The sequence below is a fragment of the Azolla caroliniana genome, unplaced genomic scaffold, assembly GCF_043228905.1.
Source record: "Azolla caroliniana isolate FFs.n. ecotype wild unplaced genomic scaffold, voAzoCaro1.0.p SCAF_2, whole genome shotgun sequence".
Classification (NCBI taxonomy): domain Eukaryota; kingdom Viridiplantae; phylum Streptophyta; class Polypodiopsida; order Salviniales; family Salviniaceae; genus Azolla; species Azolla caroliniana.
The window spans coordinates 7464768-7478579 of record NW_028230437.1 but is presented as its reverse complement, the minus strand read 5'-3'; positions in this window follow the sequence as shown (position 1 = coordinate 7478579).

Sequence of the window (13812 nt, the reverse complement as noted above, 5' to 3'; positions counted from 1 at the left end):
TGGTGCTCCTGATGGTGTATGAAGTTAGGTTAGATTTCGGCATAGCCGCAGCAAAAGCAGATAGTAATGAGAGAGCGGCTATGGCTATGGGAGAAGAAATGATGGTAATGATAAAGAAGAAGAAGAAGAAGAATTTGGACCAATCTATATGAGAAATTAAGAGAAGGCGAAAGAGAAATTAACCTATTAAATCTTTTACTTGAAGAAAGGATCAATCAGATAAATAAGGGATTTTGCTTCCATGAGGAAAACAAATACCATAATAATTTATGTATCAAACTGTGTAATAACAAGAGACAGACAGACAGACAGACAGAGAAGGAGGAGGGTGGTGATGGTGGATTATTTATGTCCTCCTCACTATTTCATACAGATTGGAAAAAATCAATACATTTTTTTGGAAAAATAAAACAATATAAATACATTCAGCCCGTGAATCTGGGGTTTTGGACGATCAGGGCCGTCCACTACTTTTATATCTAAAAAATGAAAAAGTAAAAAGCAAAAAAAAGTAAGAAAACAAAATAGAGAAAACAAAAAAAGAAAGAGAGAAAACGCAGCTTCTTGGATGCAGAAAAAAAAAGCTCTGCAAATTTGGTATCTGCGTGCTTTAGCGATCTGAAAAAAACAAAAAAAAAAAAAACAGAAAAGAAGAAGCGAAAAAGAGAAGATAGTTTTATATGGGAGGAAATTAGGGTTTTCTGAGCTGTAACAGCGCTGCCATAGCAGTAGTAGTAGTAGTAGTAGTAGTGCAGTTCATAATGGACGGATTCATGCTCAGATTGTGGACGTACTCCTTCCAGATCAATGCCTCCTTCCATCCATGCATGACATTTACTGCTTTTAGATCCCTATTGTACATCTCTCTAGATCTGGCGGACTTACCTGCTTAGCCTCATCGTATTGTAGCCATGGATCAAGCCATGGATTCATCTGTTCTGCCTGATGATGACGATGATGATGAGGAGGAGGAGGAGGAGGACTTACACCTCAGTGGCCTGATGTGATATCAATCTATCTGGCATAATACATCAGGCACAGCAGCCTGGCTTAATATGCAGAGGCCGGATCATATCCTGTCAATATATATATATATATATATATATATATCAGGCGGCTGATTATGCTCTGTGGAAAATGGAAAATAAGGGAATATGGAATGGAAAGAGAGAAAGAGAGAGAAAGAGAAGAAGAAAAACTTAATTGAATGGTAGTTTTTGTCCGGAGGTAGAGCCTTTGTTAGAAAATCGGCCCACATATGATTGATTTATTTGTCGATGTAAACTCTAAGGTAAGCTTGTTTTCTTCGGCCAACTCTCGTATAAAACTGATATTTTTAATCCACATGTTTTGTTTTCTCCGAGTGCTTTGGATTCTTCGTTAAGTAGATACATGATATATTGTCGCATAAGATTTTCAATTGGAGTGGTTCACATAGTTGGAGTTCTTTTAACACTGTTTGCAACCATAATCCTTCTTTAGCAGCTAATGCCACTATTACGAATTCAGCTTCAGCAGATGAGAGTGTCACAGATTCTTGTTTTTTCGATTGCCACGTCACTGCTGCTCCTGCCATTATAAAAGAAAAACCAGCAGTAGATCTTCGAGAATCAACGTCCCCCCCCCCCCCCCCAATCCAAATCAAACCAACCAACAAGTGATTTGATTGGTCTTTCGGATTGGGATCGTTTATATGTTAATCCATAGTTGGATGTGTGTTTTAGATATCGCATAACTCGTTGAAGTGATTTCCAATGCATAAGGCTGGGGTTATGCATAAAGCGCGATAGATAATTAATTGCAAAACAAAGGTCAGGACGAGTTCCTGTGACTAAATATCGAAGTTTTCCTATTAATTGTTTAAAGGGAAATTGTTGCATAAAATTAATATCTCTTTTCATGGTTGGACCATCGGATATGCTTAAGTTACATGTTAGTGATAAGGGAGTAGGGCAAGGTTTAATGTTTAACATTCCGAAGGATTTCAAAATTTCATTAATGAATTTATTTTGATGAATGATCAAGGTGCCCATACTACGATTACGCGAAACTTGCATGCCTAGAAAATAAGATAGGGGACCTAAATCTGTTATTGAAAATGCTTTGGAAAGTTCTAGCTTTGCTTGAGTAATTTCAGATGGTGTTCCAACTATAGGAATGTCATCCACATATAGTGCTACCACTAACAACCGATTAGATGTATGATTATGTCTAATGTATATATTTGGTTCTAATAACAATCTAGAATAGCCATGTGAGAGCATAAAATTGTTAAATTTTTGAAACCATAACCTAGGAGATTGTTTGAGTCCATAAAGTGACCGATGTAACCAACACACATAGTTTGGTTGAGAGTGTGACTCAAACCCAGGAGGTTGTGACATGTAGATTTCTTCGGGTAAATCACCATGTAGAAATGTCATTTGTACATCCAAATGATGTACCTTGAGGTCAAGAATGGTGGCCAGAGCCATTAGAAGCTGAAAAGATGCCATGCGAAGAACGGGTGAGAATGTCTCAGAATAGTCAAGTCCTTCAACTTGAGAAAAACCACGAGCGACAAGTCGAGCTTTGTAACGTGCAACAGTACCATCATGGTTTAGTTTTTTCTTCAACACCCATTTGCATGAAATAGGTGAGCATCCCATTGGGAGTGGTACTAGGGTCCACGTTTTGTTGGTCTCAAGAGATTCAAGTTCTTTTGCCATGGTAGCTTGTCGTTCATTATGATCTGGGCTTTGCAATGCCTCATTGATAGTTAAGGGATCATCAGAAATGTCTGATGTGGTTGAGGGGGAACCAAGAGCCGAAAATGCAAACTCAGGTTCAAATTGATGGTCTGCAACAAGAGCGTCTATTTTTTTTGTGTGATCATAAAGATCTTGAATAGTACAAACTTTCTTTGGAGTAGATGTAGAGCTAAGTGAAGTAGGTGATTTCGCAATGTCAGAACTATTTGTATGTTCTACATGTTGATTATTAATGGAATATGAAGTATTCCTACATCCTATTTTAATTACTTTTGCATCATTGTGACCAATGGTTTTCAACTTGTCATTAAGACGCGAGGATCGTCGTAGTGGAATAAGGGGATTTTTGATAGGATGGGAGCATGAATAATCAATATGAGTCAATTGTGTTCCATCTAAAAGTTTTTCCTTATGAGTGCTATGGTGATTATTAAGGCTCTTTTTACTTTGGTTGGGGTTACTGTTTAAAATTGGAGTATGTACATCAGTTTGTTGGGATTGTTTGGTTATTAAAGGCAATAAGTTGGAGTCATTGGTTGAACCTAAGACTTGTGGGAGGACCTCTAGAGATGAGGGCATTAATGGAGGAGAGTTAATTGTGACTTGTTGAATTTCCGAGGACATTTGTGGAGCCCGCCAAGAATTAGTAGGTGATGATATTACTTCTTTATTGGATTCAGTGTTAGACATGGTAGTCGCGTCTTGTATCTTTTCATAGCCATGATGTGAATGAGGATTAAATATCAATTTGTCTTCATCAAATATCACTCGTCGGCTAAATATAAATCTTTTGTATTTTGGGTCGTATAATCGATAACCCTTATAGCCATGAGGTTCTCCATACCTAACCAATATTGTGCGAATTGCGTGATTATCTAATTTTGATCGAGTTTCTAGCGGTACGAGTGCATATGATGGACATCCAAAGATTCTTAGATGTTTATAATTTGGATTTTTTCCAAACCACAAGGAAAATGGAGTCGTCCTAATTGATCGACTATATGTTCTATTGAATATATAACAAGCGGTCGAAACAGCCTCTTCCCAATATGTTCGGGGAAGGTTTGCAATGGCGAGCATGCAACAAGTGGCATCCATATACAATCGGTTTCGTCGTTCAACCCTTGAATTGTGTTGGGGTGTATATGGAATGGTAAACCGTTGTTGAATCCCATGATTTTGGCAATACATTTGAAAGTTTTGGGACTTGAATTCTCCACCATTATCTGATTGGAGTACTTTAAGGGGTAATTCTTGTTGATTTGTTGCAAGTTTGTGATAGGCTTTGAATTTCTCAAGGACTTGATCACTACATTTTGTCTTGAGAAATGTGACCATCGTGAAACGAGTAAAGTCATCGATAAATGTTAGGAAATATACATTTCTAGATAGGGATGGGGTAGACAAAGGACCACATATTTTTGTGTGCACTAGTTGGAGGGGTTTAGTGGTCGTTGTAGGATGGGATGGAAATGGCGAGTTAGAGAGTTTTCCAAATATACACCCTTCGCAAAGGGATAGTTTCAAATTATTAGGAAGAGTAAAACCAATTGCTATATGTTGTCGGGCCATGTGAACCATTGTTTGATGGTTTAAGTGGCCTAATCGATAGTGCCATAATGAGGTCACATAGTTGGATGTGTTTGAATCATCCATGTGGTGTGCTTCTTCAGCAGGTACCACAAAGCGACCTAAGAGGTAAAGACATCCTTGTCTTGGACAGTTAACGACATAGCCTCGTCCAGAGGGTGTCTTATGACGAATGATACAATATTTGTGATAAAACTCGACGGATGTATTATCATTTGTGAGTTTATTGAAAGATATCAAGTTTTTTGCTATGTTAGGTATATAGTAAACTTCATTGATTTCAATGAAGTTCCCATCAGAAAGTTCAAGATGGGCAGTCCCATGTCCAAGGGCATATTCAACCCCATTGTTCCCAAATCTAACCGGGAAAGGATGCTCTAAGACCTTATAGTCTTTGAGCCATTCAACTCTTGAGGTGAGGTGACATGTGGCACCTGTATCAAGAATCCACGTTGAAGTGGGAGAGTTGTTAAATGAAGTGAGGGCCATGAAGGCAATGAAAGAGTCTTCATTATCCTCATCGGAATTTTGGTCACCATGACATATGTCATTATTTTAATCGTAGTCATCATGTGATGCATTGTAAGATTGGTCTTCTTTATATGTTCTTTTCCCATTGTTAGGATTCCTATAACAATCTTTTGTTTCATGTCCACTCCTTTGACAATTTGTACAAAAGGATCTAAGGAACCTAGATTTGTTATGATTCCTTGAATCATTAAATTTAGAAGTCCGTGAATAAAATTTGGAGTTATTAGGTTGGTATGTTGATCTAGGTTTATTGTAAGGTTTTTTATTGTAATTTGGATGTTTGATATAAAGTGCGGCGTGAGATGAGGAGGGTTGATTTATTGCCCTACGAAGTATGTTTTCTTGTGAGATTGATGCCACTAATGTTGGGACACTAATGTTGGGTGATGTGGATTTTGTACTTATAAATGGTTGCCATGATGGGGGTAGGGCGGCTAACAAGAGGGCGGATTGAACGGAACTTGGCAAACTAAGTCCTGAAAGGATCACATCATCAAGTCGAAGTCTCCAAATTTTAACAAATGTATCAACATCATCATTTTCATTCATATTCATATTTATTAAAGTTTTTAAATTTGCAACTTGGGACGTAACGTCCGTATGGAGGTAATCAACCTCTAATCTATCCCATATTTGTTTGGAGGTAGTCAAGGTTCTCACACTTTGCTTAAGTGTGTCCTCCATATGAAGAAGAAGTCCTCCATCCTGTCTCCAACTCTGTCGTCATTCTGGCCATCTCTGTTCTTGGCTGTTGTCCGACAGTCTTTCGATTGTTCGGCCGTTTGTCCGGTTTGGCTATGTCTTTTGTTCGGCCGCATCTCCATTCCTATCAATTCGTTTCTGTCCGACCAGTTCTGATCATCATTCGGCGTTGTTCAGTCCGACTCCGGCCACTGTTCGTCTCGTGTGTTTGTCGGTTGCCACTATGGCCATCGTCTCATTATCGCTTTTAATTGTGTGGTTCGGCCATGTTTGTTTGTGCCCGTGCGGTCTGACTGTCTGGTGCGTTCAGTCGTGTCTTTTGACGTTATTCGTTTTTCTGGTCGTCCACTTTTGTTGGTTCGCGTCTCCATTTGTGTCTCCTTCTCCATCTACTTTGGCCCTTTTGTTGGCTTTCTTTTATCAATTCCGGTCCTAGCTATCTCCACGTTACTTCGTCTGGAACCATCTCTTGTGCATTGTCAACAATTCCCGTTGGTCTCTACTCCACACATTGCTTCTTCCTCCGCAGTCTCCTAGTGGGCTTCTCTTTCCGGTCGTGTTGGCACCAGTTCCCTCTGTATTACTTGTATCCGGAGTTTCTTTGTCGGTTCCTTCTCCATCGTTGTTCGTCCGGCCGTGTATCTTGCACCATGCTTTTGGAAACACACACATTGTCGCTAATCTCACCCTTGCACGAATGTCGTTGCCATTCTCACTGTGAATGTAAATGTGCAGAAGCGTTAGACAAAACGGGGTCGGCCGGATAGCAACAGAAAATGAGAGAAAGTTTAATGGAAAACTTAACACAAAGAATACACGTGGGAGAGACAGGGAGAGCAAAACATAAACTCAATTAAAAAATAACACCCTAAAACTCTGTGTAACTCTTTGTACATACAACGTGCTAAACAACACTATTTATACAAGTCCACAAAAGGACTGACAGAAGTACTCTGTACTTCAATGCTCATACAAGCGACTGACACTAACTACGAGATAATAATTACCTAGTAGTCTAGGCTACTACTAGGCTTTCGGTTCCCGCTCGAATCCGACTCTCCGATCCGTCTCCCCGATACGACCGGTTGTTTCCAGATACCATCCAGATACCGATCCGGCTCATCCTTCCGTGTTGAGCGGCAAGCTCAACCTGATCCGGATCGGCATCCGGAAGGATGAGCCAGTGAGCAAGTGAGCCGGTGAGCTGGGGAGCCGGTTAGCTGGATCAAGCAGTAACCGGAAGCCTAGTAGCAGCCTAGAATACTAGGTAGTTAATGTCTCGTAGTTAGTGTCAGACGCTCGTGTGAGCATTGAAGTACATTGTACTTCTGTCAGTCCTCTTAGGACTTGTATAAATAGTGTTGTTGAGCACGTTATATGCACAGAGAATTTCACAGAGTTGTTGATAATAGATTTAAGTTGTTTTGCTCTTAACCGGATAGCAATAGAGGGAGAGAGAGAGATCAACACACACAAAAGGTACACATGAGAGACAGAGGAATGGCTAGCTTACTCCCGGTGGAGAAGCTCGACAGATCCAACTATGCATCTTGGTCATACAAGATGCACCAGTACTTGCTTGGGCATCATTACTGGAGCTATGTCGACGGAGCTAATGACACAACACCTGATGCGGCACACAAGGACTTCCCAGTGTGGGAACAAGCGGCAAGCAGAGTGATGTACTGATTTGCGTCCAGTGTTAGAGACCAACTGCTAAGCCATGTCTGAGATGCCAAGATGCCAAAAGAAGCTTGGGGAAACCTAAAGAAGGTTTCCACGGCGAGCACTACAGCCCGGAAGCTGCAACTCCGACAGGAGTTGAGCAATGTCCGACAAAAGAACATGTCGGTAGCCAATTACACGACCCGAATCAAAGAGATTTGTGACTCACTTGCCTCTATCAACGTCACTGTAGAGGAAGATGAGATGGTGTAGATCTGTCTTGGGGGCCTTGTTGGGATTTTCGGTCCCTCCGGATGGGATGTCCGGAGATGAATGACGGCAAGCCCGGTTGCGGCTACGGAGCCGGATGATGAAGACCCCGGCTACGGAGCCGGATGAAGAAGACCCCGGCTACGGAGCCGGATGATGAAGACCCCGGCTACGGAGCCGGATGAAGAATGTACCCGGAAAGAAATCCGGATGCGGGGACATATTTATGAATATGTTTGCCAAGGGTCCTTGAGGCCATATTTGTAAATAGCCCGAAAGTCATATGTGTATAAATATGACTTAGGGCAAACAGTTTTGGTTGTTGCTTATTTTTCTGTTTTCACTTAGAGAGAGTGAAGAGAGCAGCCGAGAGAGAGAGAGAGAGAGAGAGAGACGAGGAGGTCGTTGCCTCTGTGTATTACCGCCGCCTGTGGCGAAGACAGTGAGCCCAAGGTTGTTGCCTTGAAGCTTCACCATTGTACATCTCTGTTCATAGTGATAGTTGGAGTTTGAGGACTCCCGTGGTTTTTCCCATTTAGGGTTTTCCACGTAAAATATCCTGTGTACTCTTCTCTCTATTGTCTTTGTGTACTTTGTATTTCCTATTTTCTGTGAGTTAATCCTATTTATCGGTTGTGGCCGAGCACCGTGTGCAACAAAGTGGTATCAGAGCGACGGTAACACAGAAAATGGAAGGCGGCGGCAGCGGGCAGCCGGGGATGATGGTGCTGAATGCGCAGAATTACGCCGACTGGAAGATCAAGATGGAGGATCTTCTTATTGTTCGGGACCTGTACGAACCGATTGACAGGTCGGAAATACCGAAGGGGGTACTTGAGTCGGAATGGAGGCTTCTGAACCGGAAAGCCGTTGCAACCATTCGGCAATACGTCGATGTAAGTGTTCTGCAACATGTGGCGAACGACACCAACGCATACGAGATGTGGCGGAAGCTGTCGGGCCTCTACGAGAGGAAGAATGCGTTGAACCGGACCTCCCTGATGAGGAAGATAGTGAACCTCAAGTACCGGGACGGCGAGAGTATGGTGGAACACGTAAGCACGTTCATGGGATTCGTGAACCAGCTTGCGGCGATCAAGTTCCCGCTGGAGGATGCAATGCAAGCCATCATTCTGATGTGTACATTGCCGGAAAGTTGGGAGAACTTGGTGGTGACTCTCAGCACCTCCTGCACCGAAGATAACTTGTCTTTACAAACGGTAAAGACAAGTATTTTGAACGAAGAAGCGCGTCGGAGAGATAAAGAACCGGCCTCCGACTCGAAGGCGCTGCTTACCGAATCGGAACGGGGAAGACAATGGAACCGGAGTCCGCAAAGACGGGAGAAGTCGGGGACCCGGTCGCAGTCAAGAGGAAGACCCACATGCTTCCACTGTGGGAAGCCGGGGCACTTCCGGAAGAATTGTCGGCATTACCGAAAGGACAACGGAGCCGACGACACCGATTCGAAGAAGTCACCGGAGAGAAACGGTGCATACCGGGGAGCCACGGACCGGAGAGGTTCGGATCGGCGAGGGCAGGACCGGAAAGGAACGACGGCACTCGCGGCAAGTGAAGAGGAGATCATGCTCATTACCGAAGAGAGGGAGCTGAACCTTGCCGGAGAAGAGATGACCTGGGTGGTCGATTCCGGAGCGTCGTTCCACCTGACCCCGGAGAAGAAATACTTCTCATCCTACACAGCCGGTGAGCATGGTTGTGTCCGGATGGGAAATGAAGATACATGCCGGATTGCCGGCATAGGAGACGTGTGGTTAACAACCTCGACCGGATGCAAAATGCTGCTGAAGGATGTGCGACACGTTCCGGAGGTTCGATTGAACCTGATTTCGGCCGGGAGGCTAGATGATGAAGGCTACACAGGTAGCATCCGGAACGGCGTAATGAAGTTCAGCAAGGGGAGTCTGATAGTGGCTCGGGCCCGGAAAGTTAACACGTTGTACCTGATGAATGCCCGGTTATGTCCGGAAGAGCTGAACGTGGCAGCCGACACTGCCGGTGAGCTGTGGCACAAGAGATTGTGCCACATGAGCGAGAAGGGGATGAAGAGGCTTGCCGAAGACAACCTGATACCGGTAAAGCATGTACACTTGGGGAAGTGTACCGACTGTCTGGCCGGTAAGCAAAACCGGACCTCCTTCCACTCAAGGCCACCGATGAGACGTAGTGCACCATTGGAGTTGGTGCACACTTACGTGTGTCAGGTAGAAACGAAGTCACATGGCGGAGCCCAGTACTTCGTAACATTCATTGATGATCACAGCCGGAAGCTGTGGACGGCGCCGTTGAAGACAAAGGACCAAGTGTTGTCCGTCTTCAAAGAACTCCACACGAGAGTGGAAAGGGAATCCGGCAAGAAGCTGAAAGCGATACGAGCGGATAACGGAGGGGAATACCGGGGGCAGTTCCAGGAGTATTGTCGCTCGAAGGGAATCCGGCTCGAGTTTACTGTGCCGAAGACGCCGGAACTAAACGGGCTGGCCGAGAGGATGAACCGGACCATAATGGAGAGGGTCCGGAGTATGCTGGCGCATGCGAAATTACCCAAGGGGTTTTGGGCTGAGGCAATGTCGACGGCGACATACGTGATAAACAGATCACCCTCAGTACCTTTGGACGGAGACACGCCGCAGAAAGTGTGGACCGGTAAGGAAGTGTCCTACCGGCATCTGAAGGTGTTCGGGTGTCTCGCATATGTGCATGTGGCAAAGGACCGGAGAGGAAAGCTAGATCCAAAGACCCGGCCATGCATATTCCTCGGTTACGGCGACGATGAGTTCGGCTACCGAGTATGGGACCCGGTCGACAAGAAGATATTCAGGAGTCGAGACATCATCTTCATGGAGGACAAGACACTCGCCGACTGGGAGTCGGAGAAGAAGATGAAGAGCTCCAAGTCGACCGGTGAGGATCAACTCTACGAGGAGCAGTCCCGACCGGCAAGGGACCGGTTAACACTCGAAGATCCGGCCGAAGACGGTGAAGAACCAGAACCGGCCGAAGAAGATGAAAATGATACCGGAACCGGCCCCGATCCCGAAATGGATTCGGATGAAGAGGAAACGGAGGAGCCGGTTATCGAAGCTCCGGAACGGAGATATCCTCTAAGAGAGAGAAGGGCCCCCCGGAGATTTCCGGAACCAGAGCACGTGCTGCTAACCGACGAGGGGGAGCCGGAGAGCTTTGAAGAAGCGAAGCATGACACCCATAGCCGCAGGTGGTTAAGCGCCATGCAGGACGAGATGGATTCCCTGCATGAGAACCACACATATGAACTTGTGGAGTTGCCGAAAGGAAAACGGGCACTCCGTAACAAGTGGGTGTTCAAGCTGAAACCGGGAGATGCCGGAAACCCCCCGAGATACAAAGCCAGGATCGTGGTGAAGGGGTTTCAGCAGAAGAAGGGCGTCGACTTCGACGAGATATTTGCCCCGGTAGTGAAGATGACCTCCATCCGGACGGTGCTGAGCATAGCGGCAAGCATGGACCTCGAGGTAGAACAGATGGACGTGAAGACGGCATTCCTTCACGGTGACCTCAAGGAAGAGATCTACATGCAGCAACCGGAAGGATTCGAGAAGAAAGGGAAGGAGCACCTGGTATGCCGGTTGAAGAAGAGCCTTTACGGACTGAAGCAGGCTCCCCGGCAGTGGTACCGGAAGTTCGACTCCTTCATGACCGACGAAGGGTACCACAAGACGCAGTCCGATCACTGCGTGTTTGTGAAGAAGTTCGACGGAGGAGACTCTCTAATACTCCTCCTATACGTGGACGACATGTTGATCGTCGGACGGGACCAGGTCAAGATACGGATGCTGAAGAAGGCTCTTCACCGAACCTTCTCAATGAAGGACCTGGGTCCGGCGAGGCAAATACTAGGGATGCACATCATCCGGGACCGGAAGAAGAAGCAGTTGTGGCTATCACAGGAGAAGTACGTGACAAAGGTGCTTCAACGGTTCAACATGTCGGAAGCAAGACCAGTCGGGTCGACTCTCCCGGCAAACTGCAAGCTGTCCAGCAAGCAAAGTCCCAAGACAAAGGCTGAGAAGGAGGACATGATGAAAGTACCATATGCCTCTGCCGTCGGGAGCTTGATGTACGCAATGGTGTGTACAAGACCGGACATAGGATATGCAGTCGGAGTGGTGAGCCGGTACATGAGCAATCCCGGCAAAGAGCACTGGAACGCGGTCAAGTGGATACTCCGATACCTAAAGGGTACGGCAAACGTGTGCCTCCGATTCGGCTCCGGTAAGCCCGAACTTGACGGCTTTACCGATTCGGATATGTCGGCTGATGCAGATACCAGCCGGTCCACATCAGGGTATGTGATGACGTATGCAGGGGGAGCTGTTTCGTGGCAGTCGAGGCTGCAGAAGACGGTTGCGTTGTCAACCACGGAGGCGGAGTACATGGCGGCTGTTGAAGCCGGCAAGGAAATAATATGGATGAAGGACTTCATTAGAGAGCTTGGTATCCGGCAGGAGGAGTACCGACTCTATTGCGACAGTCAGAGTGCCATCCACCTTGCGAAGAATGCGGCCTATCACTCCCGGACGAAGCACATTCAGCGAAGATATCACTGGATCCGGGAAAGGATAGAAGACCAGGAGTTCGTGCTGACGAAGATCCACACGGACGAGAACGGGTCAGACATGCTGACCAAAGTGCTCACACCCGACAAGCTGGAAGCGTGCCGGAAGAGGGTCGGACTGAAGAGACATCCCATGCCGAAGTGAAGGGGGAGTTTGTTGGGATTTTCGGTCCCTCCGGATGGGATGTCCGGAGATGAATGACGGCAAGCCCGGTTGCGGCTACGGAGCCGGATGATGAAGACCCCGGCTACGGAGCCGGATGAAGAAGACCCCGGCTACGGAGCCGGATGATGAAGACCCCGGCTACGGAGCCGGATGAAGAATGTACCCGGAAAGAAATCCGGATGCGGGGACATATTTATGAATATGTTTGCCAAGGGTCCTTGAGGCCATATTTGTAAATAGCCCGAAAGTCATATGTGTATAAATATGACTTAGGGCAAACAGTTTTGGTTGTTGCTTATTTTTCTGTTTTCACTTAGAGAGAGTGAAGAGAGCAGCCGAGAGAGAGAGAGAGAGAGAGAGAGACGAGGAGGTCGTTGCCTCTGTGTATTACCGCCGCCTGTGGCGAAGACAGTGAGCCCAAGGTTGTTGCCTTGAAGCTTCACCATTGTACATCTCTGTTCATAGTGATAGTTGGAGTTTGAGGACTCCCGTGGTTTTTCCCATTTAGGGTTTTCCACGTAAAATATCCTGTGTACTCTTCTCTCTACTGTCTTTGTGTACTTTGTATTTCCTATTTTCTGTGAGTTAATCCTATTTATCGGTTGTGGCCGAGCACCGTGTGCAACAGGCCTAGCGTCTAAGTTCAGAGTGTTCCGAACAGTGGTATGTACAAGGGAGAATACACCGTCATTTTTCAACTTACAGTTGATGCTCCTTGTAAAGGAGAACCATGCCGGTGCGTCAACAAGTGCACCCGCCGACAACCGGATGTTGTACACGGAGGCAGATCGGCCCCGTGGGCGTGGTGGACGAGGCGGGTCGGCTCACAATGGTAGCGGCCGACAAGAGTAGGACCGAAGGCACAGAGAACATGCTGACAGCAATTCCGAACCTTCCACAAGCAGGGGGAGTCAAGGCGGAGCCGGAGGCCAGCAAGCAAAGGCCAACACGAAATGTTGGTACTGTGGTAAAAAGGGCCATAGAGAAAGCGAGTGCTTGAAGAAGCGCGCCGATTCGGACAGATCCGGATCCAACAAGGCCGGTAGAGAGAACTGGCAATACTCGCACTACACAGAAGGATCGGGAAGATCCAAAACTGGAAAGGCTAGCAAAGGGCCAGCCTTGGTGATGAAACAGGAGCTAACTCGATGAAGAAGACCAGTTCCAAATCAGAGGAAGTGTGGTACGTTGATTCCGGTGCGTCGAATCACATGACGAGCCACAAAGAGTGGTTCTCTTTCTTGGAGAAACAGGAACAACCGGGAGTCGTCGAAACCAGAGACGACACTCCTCACCCAATCATGCATGTCGAAGAAGTCCCATTGAGCCACGTCGGACAGAGGGGGAAGCTGATGAACGTATTACATGTTCCAACTATCACGAAGAACCTGATGTCAGTCGATCAGATCGTTGACCAGGGGATGCATGTGCGGTTTACACACCTTGGGTGCTTCATTGAGGAAGAAGGCCATATTATTGCGCAAGGGCGCAAAGATGGGAGGATGTTCATCCTCGACACC